Genomic DNA, 14,709 nt, shown 5'->3' with positions numbered 1-14,709 from the left:
TTTAGCTCCAAAATCCAACTGCTGGAGCTGTCCAACTGGGCGAGAAGGAAGCCGGCAGGTGCGTTTGTCCTCTGCACTGAGAGCACATGTCAAAGTCACTGTGCGAATGATGCCCACCTTATCCGGCAGAGCTTGAAGGGGGTCTCGTGTGTCTTGCCTTTCCTGCCTGTTCTTATGGGGAGCTAGAGGGCAGTACTGCCAGGGAGGGAGGGGATTCCTCCTAGGGAAATGTTCCCACCCATTGTTAAGAGGAAAAAGAGTTCCAAGAATATGGTTACTTGCATGCTTTTCTGTTTGTTTGCTTGTTTTTTTTTGCCTGCTCTTGCTGTGATCAGAATGATGCTCACCACCGCCCCCTCTAGAGATGGGACCAGTTAATGTCCTAAAGAGTTAAAGCTGCAGTTAAAAAATAGCCCCAAGAGTGAGTCCAATGAGCACAGCAGGGATCTAGCACAGATGGTGGGGCTACCTGGAAGCCCACTGGGGAGTTCTGGAGGCACAACTTCCTGTTAGCCCCACATGCCCTTGGTCTCTTCCTTTACGGGGCACAGAAACCCTGATTGACGTTGGGCATGTAACTGGTATGCCCATTTAAGGCCTGTCCTTAAAGGCTCTTCCCATGCTAGATTAGCAACACCCACCGAGCAGGAACCATGCCTATTAACTTGCTTTTACAGAGCTGATTCATAAATGCAGTAGTAGCAGTAGTAGTTGGGACTGGCAGAAATTTCAGCTTCTGGATCAGGTTGTCCTCTTTGATTAGTAGCTCATCACAGTGGGAAGAACAAAGATCTGGGACAGAGCACACTGACCTGCCACTTACTGTGACATCTTAGTAAAACTGTGTACCTTTTCTGTGCCTCCGTTTCCTTAGTCGTACAAAGAGAGTATCGAGCTCTCCCTACTACTTTATAAGATTGCTCTGAGGATCACATGGTTTATGAGGACTGCTGTGCTGTAGGATCAGCATTGGACCACGAGCCACAACATTGGCGGTTCAAAGCCACTAGCCACTCCTTGGAACCCCTATAAAGGGTCACTATGAGCCAGAATTGACTTGACAGCCCTAAACAACAAACGTGAATAATGTAATCCCTGGGTAGCACCGATGGTTAAGTACTCGGCTACATCAGAGACCTGGCGATCTACTTCAGAAACGTCACAACCATGAAAACCTTCTGAAGCAGTTCTACTGTGAACACATGCCATGACCCAGAGTTAACTTGATGGCAACTGTTTTTTTTTTTTTTTTTTTTAACTATAAATAATTATAACAAACACACAATGGTGCATTCAACTCTGCAAACACTGTTCAGTGGGCTTTTCACAAGATAACTCATTTAAACCTTATAATAATCCTACCAGGTGAATTCTAAATATTTTTACCCAAAAGAAACTGAGGCACAGTGAAGTCTGTTAGCTTGCTTAAATGAAAGAGTATAGTCATGTTTCAAACTCTTATCACTACATGTCAACAAGAAAGCACCCAGGGAAACAAAAGTCCATAACATATATAAAGGAGCTGGTGACTGGGAAGTCAAGAAACGACCAACTTCTAATATTTCTTCCAGATCTTCAGAGAATCAGCTGAGCTAGTCATTCCAGGTTTGCCTTCTTAGAAACACTCTTCTGGAAGCCAGATTCCTGGGATCCATGAAGTTGGAGTGACCCACTCAGGCCATTACCCAAAGTTGACCTTTTTGAACCTTGAGTCGTGAGCAGACTGATCTCCTAATTGTCCTAAACTTGAGTTCTAAGTCAAACAATAGCCTAGTAATAGCTTAGTGGGAGCTGTTTTGCCTTATCTGACCTATTGTCATCCAGTGGATTCTGAGTCACAGTGACCTTGTAGGACAGAGCAGAACTGTTCCATAGGGCTTCCAAGGTTCGTTTTCCCAAGGAGCAGCTGGTGGGTTCGAACTGCTGACTTCTTGGTTAGCAGCCAAGTGCTTAATCACTGTACCACCAGGGCTCCTTCTCCCCTTATCATTGAGTTCTTTTGTGTTTTAGGGTAAATGAATTATTATTATGTAAACACTGTTCCCCAGTCTTTTTCCATGGCAATGTCAATAAGGTGTGGTGTAAGAACCTTTGGAAAGCCTTTTTTCTTTGGAACCCTGTGACTTTCTAGTCAGAAGTGCTGTCTGACTTGCAAATTGTAGATTGAATAAATGTCAAATCAGTTTTCAATTTATATTATGACTTAATATGCTTTTTGGTCTAATACTCCCAAGCCACAAATTACATGGCATCTGTGTCTCTCTGTCAGAACTGCACTGTTTTCAGTGAGTCAGCAGAAATATATCCTCTCCTTACTTTATCAACATGATTAGGTTCCAAAGACCAGGTTGTTATGTGAAAAATGGAGGATGACCACATCAGATCACAACATGGAGGACGACTAACACAAAATACAACAAGAAACCAAACCCACTGCTGTCAAGGCAATTCTGACTCATGGCAGGCCTATAGAATCCAGTAGAACTGCCCATAGGGTTTCCGAGGCTGTAGATCTTTATGGAAATAAACGACCTCATTTCTCTCCCATGGAGTAACTAATAGATTCAAACATCTCCATTTTGGGTTAGTAGCCCAACATTTAACCCACTGTGCCCCAGATAATTGCTAAATTACATAGTTATAGGACTGACAACCCACTGAGAATCATGGCCCAACCACATTGACACATAACCTTAACATCACCGACGGCACTCCTCTTGCATCCCACACTGGCATTTGTTACTGCCAGATGTACATCGTTACTGTACAGAATAATTGGACGATATATTTTTCCCCTCTGGTCATAAATGTGAAATGTTGGATAACAAAATAGTTGATTAGTGAGGAGAAGGAGTATTCGTTTACGGATGTTTTATAAACATTCCCTTAGATATACCTCACTGACATCCGCATACCCCAGTCAAATGATAGCTAACAACAGCCGTGTCCATGCTGTTCATTCTGAACCTAGGCCAGGAAAGCATTCTCCATTTTAAGGCGAGGTGTGGTGGCCTTCCACACTTACTCTGGCAGCAAGAATGTCAGACTGGGAACTACGAGATATAGACTTTCCTGCCCTTGACATAGGTTCACTGTGTGACTTTGGCATCTCTGGACCTGTTTCCTCCTATATAAATGAGGGGACTGGGACATATAATCTAGGTTTCTCTGCACAATTTCCTTAGATGGTCCTGCTTTCTGCCTCTGCTCCCCTGTTCTCTTGTCACCAAGGGTTGCTTGCAGAGGGACAGTGGGAAGCATTTCCTGCTTTAGCTTTCCCCAGGGATTCAGGAAAGCAGACCCACAAAAGATCACCTTTGCTCTGGGAAACACTCAGTAACTGGGAGCAGCAGGACAGGAATAAGGCACTAAAGAGTAGCCTGACAGAGAAGAATGTAAGGGATGGGCAGAGGTTAAAAATGGACATGCTTCCAGTCCTATCTGAGTGCACATACTTGGCAGGGAGGCATTCTAAATAAAACTCTATGTAATTCCTGGCAGTTCTTCACAGCCAGCAGCCCAGGGCCATTTTAGAGTAAACTGGACTCCTCAAAGGTGCTCAGCTAGAATGAAGGGTCAGGCTCACATAGGAGAGAGGGGCAGGGAAAGAAAAGGAGAAAGGAGGAGAGCAATTAGAAGCGCAGGAAGAGGTGAGCACTGAGCCGCAGGGACAGATTTTAACATGATACTGAAGGAGACATCGAACACGTTATATATGTATTAAAAATACCTACGGGTCAAACAGCAATGAAAAAAAATTTTAAACACATAAATGAAAAATACGTACATTAATAAGATGTCTAGGATTTGCTTTGAAATAACATGGAGGGAGAGAGGGGGACTGAGGTGGTCTACATTGAACAATTAGTGCTTATGGGAAGTTGGTACATTATTCTATTTGTATATTTATTTGCAATTTCCTATTATAAAAAGTAAACACAAAATAAAACCCAAACAACACCACACACAAAACACCTATGTTAAATACATTAAAATAGATGACTATGGAAATAGTAAAGGGCCAAGGGAATGAGTATGGACAATAAGGATAGAAGAAAATAAATAAGGGAGATTTTAAAAAGGGAGGGTGATGAAGAAGAGGAAAGGAGGGATGGGAGAGAGGCCTGAGAGAGGATAGATTCAGGAATGGGAGGAGGGGAGAAGTGAGAGAGACCCCACGTGAGGAAAATTCTGTCTATCCAACTGTCTTGTCGAACCCCACTCAGAGGTCACCCACAGAATCACAGAATTTCAGAGCCAGATGAACCTCGGTGATAATCCAATCACCCCTCATGTTACCAGTGAGGAAACTGAGGTGCCAAGAGCTCATGCCACACACTGAGCAAGGAAGGATCAGGGTTAACCTAACAGTTCTCTTGATTCTCAATCCTTTCTTAAACATAATGGTAAAAGAAAACAAATATCATGGGCTTTGGAGTCAGCCAGACCTAATCCAAAACCCACTTCTGAAACTGTGACCTTGCAAAAGGAACCACCATTCTACACCGGAGTTCGTCAGGGAGTATCACCTGACTGCCAGGGTGGATGTGAAGATGAATGAACCACATATGTTGTTCCTGGAACACCTAGTTGACCCATAAATGCTAGCTACTTCCTTCCATTCATAGGGGTCAAAGAGGCAGAAAGGTGGACAGTGATCTTGTATTCGTAACTTCTAGAGAAAGTAAAGTCACCATCACCACAATTTTTAAAGAATGAAAACATGCTTGGGTGAGGACTTGAATTGGGAGGGTGCTTTTGGCACTGGGGCAAGCAATAGCAGACAGCTCCCTACAGGCTCTCACCTCGAACACCTGGGATAAGGTGCTCTGAACTTCCTGCATCCAATCTGTGTGGGCTTGTTGTCTCTGTTCTCTGTCAGTCAGGGGACTCTCGGCCTCAGGCTGTTCTTTCGGCATGTGTTCAGTTGCAGACAACAGGACCTTCTCAGATTCCTGAGAGCTACTGGGCTCCAGCCTTTCGATGGTGGTGACCGTTCTCTGGAATGAGTGTGGGCCTTGCGTGACCTCCTCTTGCCAAGAACTTTGTCCAGCATCTTGTAGATATGAGACAATGGATCCTTCCCTATCCCAGTCCTGTAGCCTGGGGTCCAGGAGAAGTGACAGAGGTGGCCGGGAAAGAGAAAGAACACCTAGTCACGCTCCTGTCTTTGCTCTTCCAGATACCCTCTCCCTCCAGAGCCTTGGTTCATCCACACAGCTGTACTGCCCACCCAGGGGTGGGGAGAGTGTCAGCAAACCCTGCTCTGGCCCAGAGAGTCACAGATGGTCCATCCCCGTAGTCCCAGTGGAGAGGGCCATGGATACCACTGTTTCTCCTTCTTTGGAATGAACTGCTCCCCACTCTGGGCTCCCAAAGCACTAGCCAGCACTGATGACCCTGTTGTTGGTGCCTTCATGGTCAGCATCTTACATTCTCAGACTAGTACGCCACCCACCTCCCCTCCTGTCCTCCAAGTCAGTTCAATTGATTCCTCAAAGGTTCTACCTCTGGCTTCTCCAAGACTACCCAGGCCAAAATAGCTGACGATTTCAGTATCCGTGTTCACCTCTTCTCCTTCAGCAACCATGACCTCAGCCCTACCTCAACATCTCGCCACAGCCATAGTCTTTGTCTCATTGTCTTATCAAGAACTGCCACTTTTCCATAATCTTGGCTTCACTCTAGCACTCTCTTAACTAGCTCCTCTTTTATTTTTAGTTCACTGCCCTCTAGAATTCGCCATCCAACACCAGGACCTTCAATCTAGCGCACTCATATCCCCCTCTCTTTTGTTGTTGTTAGCTGCTGTCAAGTTGGCCCCCAACCCCATGTGCAACCTAACAAAATGCTGGCTGGTCTTAGGCCAACCCCACCATCAGTTATGGTTTGAAATGTTGCGATCCACAGGATTTGCACTGCAGGATAAGCACCGGACTGCTAACCACAAGGTCAGTGGCTCAAACCTACCAGCTGCTCCTCAGAAACCCTATACAGGGTCTTTATAAGTCAGAATTGAGTTGACAGCACTTAACAACAGCAACAGTTTTCATAAGTAGATCACCAGGCCTTTCTTCCTGGTCCATCTCAGTTTGTTCAGCATCCTTGCAACAGACTTTGACAGATGGGTGGTAGCTGCACAAGAGGTGCACTGGCCAGGAATTGAACCTGGGTGTCCTGTATGAAAGGTAAGAACTCTACCACTGAATGACCAGTGCACCTCCATCTCCCCTCCTACAACCTAAACCCCGTGATCAGTCATTATACTCACTACCTTGCATAAACTCTCTTTCAGTGTTCGCTTGGCTCCACCTTCCCTGTGCCACATGGCTGAAGACAAACACAAAGCACTCTGGTTGATCTAACCTGAAATTCACACCTACCAACTTCAAGTGTAAGGCTAAGTGAACCTACCCTGTGACAAGCACCTGGCATCTGTTTCTGCAAAGACTGCAGCCTAAGAAGCCCAATGGAACAGTTCTACTCTGTCACATGGCGTCTCTAGGAGTTGAAATAGACTCCACAGCACCCAACAACCTTAAGTGTACCTTCCAGCACCTTCCTGGTAAGCATACATCCCTCCAGGGCCCAAGCCTTTCCCTAGACAGACACTGCATACTTTTCGCCCTCCTCTTACACCTTCAATGATTTTGTTCCTGTTTTGCAAGAAAATGCAAGCCATCAGGAGAGAACTGCACTGCACTTCTATCACCTTATCTAACTCCTGAGCCCCAGTCCTCTGGGGTTAGTATTCTCTGGTAGCATAGTGGTTACGAATCGGGCTGTGAACCTCAAGGTCAGCAGTTCGAAACTACCAGCTGCTCTGCGGGAGAAAGATGAGGCTTTCTGCTCTCGTAAAGATTTACAGCCTCGGAAACCCTGTTCAGGGTCGCTGTGAGTCGGAATCGACTCCATGGCACCACCAGTATTCTCTAGAATGAGTGTGAGCCTCCCTCTTTTTCCTGTATCAATATTTCCTCCTTTACAGGATCGTTTCCAACAACAAAACCCCAAACTCACTGCCATCAAGTTGATTCTGACTCACAGCGACCAGTAATATTTCTCTCCCTCTTTTACACATGCACACACATGCACACAGACTCTCTTGAATGTACTACTTCTCTGACTACATCCATTTTTCTCTATTCCTTTTTCCAGAAAAATTTCCTTTTAAGAGTGCTCCATCCTTACTTCTTGCTGTCACTTTCTCTTGAGTGTTCCCATTTCTTTGACATGGTTACTACTGGGACACCAGTCACCTCTTCCCTTGCTGAATCTGAGAGTTGCTAGGCAGCTCTCAGTCCTTACTGAAACAGCAATTCCTTCCTTCCTTCCTCTTCCAAAAGCATTCTTTTGTGGCTTCTAGGACATTCTATTTAGCTTCCTCCTCCTTTTCTGGCCTCTCTTCCAATGTCCTTTTGGTTCCTCCTAATTTGCCTGACTTCTGAATATTGGAGTGCCCCAGAGCTCAGTACACAAACCTCGTCTTTATCACATCCACTTCCTAAGTGAGCTCATTCAGTCCACTGCCAGTCTGTGAAGAAGGACATCGTGTTTGGTAAAGTGGAGAGTCAGAGAAAGAGAGGCAGACCCTCAATGTGATGGATTGGCATAGTGACTCAACAATGGGCTGAAACATAGGAACAATTGTGAGGGTGGTAAACGACTGGGCAGTGTTTTGTTCTGTTGTACACGGGGCTACTATGCGTCAGAACCTACTCAATGGCACCTAACAACAACAATGTGCTCACTGTGTCCAAATGTATGTATCTAGCCAGCTCCCTTCCTTGAACGACATAACACAACTGCCTCCTAGATCTCTCTCCTTTGGACTTGTAATAGGCATCTCAAGCATAGCATGATCAAATCCACATTTACAATCTTTTCCCCAAACCTGTTAAACCATCTTCCCTACTGCAGTTAATGGCATTGCCGTCTTTCACACACTCCACATCTTACTTCTCATCAAATATTGTCACTCCAACCCCTTCTTGTCATCAGCATTGCTACTATCTTGGTTTGCATTACATCAATTCTTGCCATTTGTCCATCCCTCTGCTTCCACCCATGGCCACGCCAGGCTATTCTCAAGGCAGTTTCCAGAGTGTGTCTGTAAAAATGTACACAGATCACACCACTCCTGTGCTCAAAACCTTCCAGTGGCTCCCCACTGCACTCAGTAAACACCAAAGTCCTATCTAGGACCTACAAGCCTTAAGGTCTAACCCCATTACCTTCCTGACCTCATCTCCCTTGTTCAATCTGCTCTAAGCATAAGGACCTCTTCATTGTTTCTTTAATGTGCTAGACATGTTCTACTTCAAGACCTTTGCACCAGTTTTCCTTCTGCTCACTAATTCCTTTAAGTCTTTCCCCAAATGCCACTGTCTCATCGAGGTCACTCTATCTATAATTTCAACCATTCCCTTTTGTCTGTTTTGTTCAATGCCATAGCCCCGGTACCTAGAAAAAGTCCCCAGCACATAGTACACCGAACCACATCTGCTGCTACTGACTTGATTCCAATTCACAGTGACCCGACAAGACAGAGTGCAGAACTGCCTTACAGGGTGGCCAATGCTGCAATCTTTATGGAAGCAAGCTGCTACATCTTCTGCTCACAGAGGGGCTAGTGGGTTTGAACCACTGACCTTTTGGTTAGCAGTCTAAGACTTTGCCACCAGGGCTCCTTCAGCACATAGTATGTGCTCAGTAAGTATAGTTGAGTGAGTGAATGGAGTTCATCTGTTCCCACTGGAAGGCTGACCATAGTCCCAGAGCCAGTAAGTTACAGAAGTGACTGCTATGATATCATGGTACAGTGACCATCAGGAGTAAGTGTTTGGTAAAATCTTGTTGGATGAAATGATCATCACAGGTTGTTGGGAAATGGTCTCTCTCATAGGAATGTCAGTAAGCCACTTTGAACTTCCAGCCTTTCTACTTCATTCCACAAATCAAAGGATTCCTTTAGAAAGTCTTTGCTGTCTCATTTCCTAAACTATTTTTTCCCTAATACTATGGTATCTGGAGTCCTGGTGTGGCGCTGTGGGTTAACGCACTGGACTGCAAAGTCAGTTTGACTCTCAAGGTTGGCAGTTCAAACTCAACAGCTGCTCCTTGGAAACCCTCTACAGGATTGTTATGGGTCAGAAGCGACTTGACGGCACTTCACAACAACAACAACAACAACAACAATAATGGTATCTGGAGTCCTGATATGGTGCTATAGGATAAGCACTGGGCCACAAGGTGGATTTGAGCCACAAGGTGGGTGGTTCACACCCACCAGTTGCTTATCGGAAACCCTATACAGGGTTGCTATGAGTTAGACCTGACTTGATGGCACTTTACAACAACAACAACAATGACATCTAGTCCTCACTGTAGGGATCCAGGGTAGTGTCTTGGCTAGACTGGGACTAAGAAAGAGCCTGAGGAGCAACTTGGACAGGAAGAAGAAATGAGAACAGTTACCTTACACCCTGGCCAGGCCTCACTCCTTGGGTAGCCACAGCCTTCTGGGAGCAGGTGAACAAACTCCTTGTGTTTGGGGAAATGTAGGAAGCAAAGCAACATGGACTTTGCCACTCACCCCATGGAACAGCCTAGGATGGTCAAAGCGACACCCGTTCACATGTCTTATCTCTCCAGTCCATAAGGGGACCCTCAACTGTGCACCCTCCTCTGCACTCAGCACAGTGCCGGGCATATGGTGGGTGTCCATGCATGGACAGAGAGAAAACAAAGAAGGGGAAGTAGTCCTCAGCCTAAGGACTCTCGGGGTCTGCAGAGGTGCATAAACCCCCCTGCCAGCACTGCTCTGTTACCCCACAGTGCCATTTCTCCTTATCACTGGAAGCTTGGTGAGAGAGTTACCCAAAGCAATGACCATTTCCTAGCTGCTGAAAAGTCCTGTCCTGCCCCAGACAAGCCCACCAATCTCTCTCTTTTACAGGGCATAATAGAAGGGGTATCACTCATCAGCTCTGTCACACACAGGCCAGGGACCACATGTGCATGACTTCTCTGGAGACTGGCACTTCTAGGTTTCTAAGTATGGCCCTAAACACTAACCACACAATAACAATAGGTGTCCTGGGCACCTCACTCTGCCCACATTTTAGAGATGTGTTTTCTCCAAGCTTTATTGCCTATCCCAAATACCCTCCCCACTGGTCCCTCAACTACTCTCCTGTCTCAGCTGGCCTCACCCACGGGGTTGTCCTGGGAAGAGACTGGCGCATGCAATTCACAGTTCCACTCTTATTATTACAGAGCCCTAAGTGAGGCTGAGTAGATTCAGAGGCAAACTGGTGGCATGTTGTCCATCACTGAGTCAATTCTGACTCAACAACCCTGTAGGACAGAGTAGAGCTACCCCATATGGTTTCTAAGGCGATTATAACTCTTTACAGAGGCAGATGCCGCATCTTTCCCCCATAGAGCAGCTAGTGGGTTCAAACTGCCAATGTTTTAGTTAGCAGCCAAGGGCTTAATCACCATGGCTAGAAACTGGTGCCACATTGGATTTATTTGCTGAAGGGCATTTAGGATTCAGGGCCAAAGGTGACAACCGTCCTTAAGAATTTCCTCTGTACTCACTGTCAGACACACTCTTATCCAGAAGCCCAGGAAGACTAAAGTGACAGCAGCAACGCCCTTACCTGTCCTGGCTCTTCTCCATCACCAGACTCACGGTGGGGGATTCTGTGATTCGGACTTGCACCCTCTGCTGGCCTGAAACAAGAGACACTTCATTCTCTGAGTCCTGCCCTGCACCTGTGGAGTCATCCTGTCTCTCAGAACCTGGTGGCTGCTCTTCTGACCTCTGACCTTCCTCCTGGTCAAGCAAATCAATAAGGCCATTTGTGGCATCTGAATCCACTGTGTCGTCCTCCACAAGGTCCAGAGGGCCCAGCTCGGGGCCCTGCAGTTCCTGGGAGAGCGCCCCCTCCAACTTCCACTCATGGCCGGTGGTGTCAGAGTCCTCGGCCTTGCTACACTCCAGAGAGGAGTCCTCAGCAGTGACCAGAGAGGGTGTGAGGCCCGCGGACCACACCGGCATGTCAGATGTCTTCCACTCATGGCCGGTGGCGTCAGAGTCCTCGGCCTTGCTGCACTCCAGAGAGGAGTCCTCAGCAGTGACCAGAGAGGGTGTGAGGCCCGCGGACCACACCGGCATGTCAGACGTCTCCGTCTCCTGACCGGTGCCATGCTCTGTGGCTGCCAGAGGGATGGTGTCGTTCCAGTACTGGTCTGCAGACAGCGGAGGGGGAAGCGTGTAGTGCAGGGAGGCGGGGGACAGCAGCTCGTCGTAACCTGGATGGGCAGACAGAGGGCAACATGCTCCAGAAGCGATTTTTGTCACACACGCTTACGTGCAAGTTCACACACGCGCGTGTGTGTGCGTGCACACACACACACACACACACAGGCACAGCCATAGATCCGCATGCACATTCGGGGTAGGGGGGCTTTCCAAGCTCAGATTCCAACCCTCAGGCCTTGTGGCTGCTGCCTGGAGTGCTGAGGCAAGAGAAACAAGGCTCTGAGTTGGGGCAGGGGGCGGGCAGCCAGCAAGTGGGAGAGGGGAGGGCTGTTTTGCTGTATGGCAAAGAGAAGAGATTGAATTCTTTCTTATCCAGTCCAGAGCACTAGATAAAGCAGCATTTCTCCAAAGGACTTGTGCTCCAATCTGTCTCTAATCAGATGAAAGGCCCACTTCTTGATGGCTGTGCAAATAGAAATGTTGCTCTTTCTTTGCTCAGAATCTCACTTCAGCACAGTCCTTAGGGGTTCTGTTGGGAATGTTCCTTAAAGGGAGGGAACACCCACCCCAAACCAGGGTCAGTAACCAGGCTGCCTTGGAGGGGTCTAACGGGGGTACACTGAACATCCACAGACCTCAGTGCGATGGTCAAATGGGAAACGGGCTTCTGGTTTGGGATGAAGGAACTTTTCCTCAAGCTGCATATTGGTTCCAGAAACTGTGACCGATCTAAAGTGGCACAGGTGAGGGTTCTAAGGGTTCAAAAGAGGGGGCAAGGTCAGAGGAGCACCATGAGATGCTAGACACATTTGCTGCTGCTTCAATATTCTGTCCTGAAGCCCTGAGCTAGTTATCTCAGTTCCAGGTCACCAAAGATCTGGTGGGATTGGAGCCAGACAACGCTGGCTCCCAAATGCATGGTACTGTAGTCACCACGACCCCTTAATGTGTCTGCTTTTTGCTGACTGGCTTGAGCCTGAGAGGTTTCTGCTTGGCTTTGCTACTGGTTCTCTGGTGCTTAGAAGCAACTGAGTGAATGGCCTGTATGAGGGGGTGTGGGGAAAGCTTGCATGAAATGTGGGATGGGCAAAATTCTGTCAGGCAACTGGCTCCCTAAGCTTTCCTTTAGCCTGGAATGGTAGTCCCTGCTACAGAGAAAGAGTCTCGGACTTCTCTTCAGAGCAAGTATCTAAACATGTGAGTGGGAAAAGGGACTAGAAGATTTTCTATTCAGCTCAGCTTGTCTGGTGAACCAATGTGCAGCTGTGTGCCTACAACTGCTGATGATCCAGTAGAGCCAGAGTAGGACACTGAACATGGTGAGGCTGCCCACTGCTGAGTCTTGTCAGGACTTTCCTGGTCTCCAAAGAGACCTATTGTCCAACTCTTGATTCTGCCTTTCAAACCCACCCCATCCCACATCCCATCATAGTTCCAGCGATTCCAGGGAGAAGCCTTTATTAAAGCCAAGCATTTTCTTCCTTATTGCAAAATCTTCTTTCTTGATCACCTGTCTCTACTTTTGACAACCCTACCATCATTTATCCTTACTTGCTCAGTTGTTCAATGTAAACATTAGTTGAGGTCTGATTACATGCCAGGCACTGTGCTAAAGGGATTACAAACACACAAACACACACACACACACAGAGACAGGTTCCATCACCCTCTTTCTACAAGAAAAATTTCCCCAATTACTTATTGAAACAATTATATTTCATGTAATTGCTTCATGTAATTGTAAACTCTTTTGAGGTTTTTTTCTCCCACTTGCCTAGAACAGGATTGGGACTCCGTTGGCCCAATGACCACTGGGGAGCTCTCCAGTTGTGTGAGGGTGACACAAGGGCCAGACACATGACCTCGCCCACATGGAGCATAATCACAACATTTACCTATATGTCCAATGTGCCAGGAGCCAGGCTACGTGCTTGGCATACATTTTTTCTCTTAATCTTCCCAGGAGAGTTTCCTTTTCAACCAATCTCTACCAGTCTAAGTGGTCCCAAGACATAAAATTAGGAAGAAACAATTAGGTGGTCAGGGGCCTGGGGAGGGGGGGCAGAGGGAGTAAGGCTGTGATAAAGACAAAGGTAATCACTTTTTTGCTTTGGAGGAACTATTAGAAGGTGAGAGAGTAGGAGAAATAGGTGGGTTGAAAATGACCATGATAATAACTCCAAGTCATTGCAAGAGTATAAAACCGACTTTCTGAAAATTGGGAAACCAGGAGCAGGGATCTTCAAACCCTCCATAGACATCCTTCCAGATACATGCGAGTAGACCATTTTAGAATCAAATGATAATCAGTTTCCTTAATATTAGTCTTGCAAGCATTATTATTCCTATAATTTACTGAGCATCAAATTAACTTAAAACATACCTCACACAGCTTTTAATTGTCACAATAACCTACAAAGGAACTATTATTCCTACTTTATAGCTTAGAAAACTAGAGGGTTAGCAACTTGCTTAAGGTCATACAGCTAAGAGTGGTCTTCCACAAAAGTTTCCTCAGTTTTCTCTGTAATCTCTTCCTCCCCCTGACCTTCCCACTCCCACCCCATTTCCAGGTAACCAATGATCTGATTTTTGTCACTACACATTAATTAGCATTTCCTAGAATTTCATATATATTGAATTATACAGTATGCACTCTTTTTTTGTGTGGCTTATTTGACTCAGCCTTATTATTTTGAGTTTCATCCAAGTTTTATCTGCTGTTGTTACCTGTATTAATAGTTTATTTCTCCTTATCGCTGATCTGTATTCCATTGTATGATATACCACCGTTCACTTTATCTATTCATCTGCTAATGGATACTTGTGTTCCTTCCAGTTTTAGACTATTACAAAAAAGTTGCTCCTTGGTATGGATATATATTTCTTTTCTCTTGGTAAATACTATAAATTAAAGGGCTGGATCATGTGGTATGTATGTATTTATCTTTTAATGAAATGACCAATATGTTTTCCAAAGAGGTTGTGCCACTTAACATTTACACCAGCAATGCATAAGTTCCATTTCCCCTATACCTTCATCAGCACTTGATGGGGTCAGCCTTTTTAATTTTAGCCATTTTAACAGATGCATGGTAACATCTCCTATAGTTTTAACTTGCGCTTCCTTAATGACTAATAATGTTGAGCAGGTTTCCATGTGATTATTTGCCATAAGTATATCTTCTGGGACAGAGGTGTATCAGAGGTATGGCAGACGTGGCAAGTGCCCTGGGTGCAACTTGAGGGGTGACACCAACAAGCAGGTTCTATTTACCATTGCAGTTTCCATAGCCAGCTGTGGGAAATCATTCAGCAACTGGAAACTAATCACGCAGATGCTTTTTCGTTCGTTCCAATCTTTTGTACTTTTGTACATATTTTAAATGTGGTTGTTTATTTTCATATTATTAAGAATTCTTTATATACAAGCATTC

Source organism: Chrysochloris asiatica, unplaced genomic scaffold (assembly GCF_000296735.1).
Source record: "Chrysochloris asiatica unplaced genomic scaffold, ChrAsi1.0 scaffold00035, whole genome shotgun sequence".
Lineage (NCBI taxonomy): Eukaryota > Metazoa > Chordata > Mammalia > Afrosoricida > Chrysochloridae > Chrysochloris > Chrysochloris asiatica.
The sequence above is the reverse complement of the archived record's forward strand: the minus strand, read 5'-3'. Positions refer to the sequence as shown.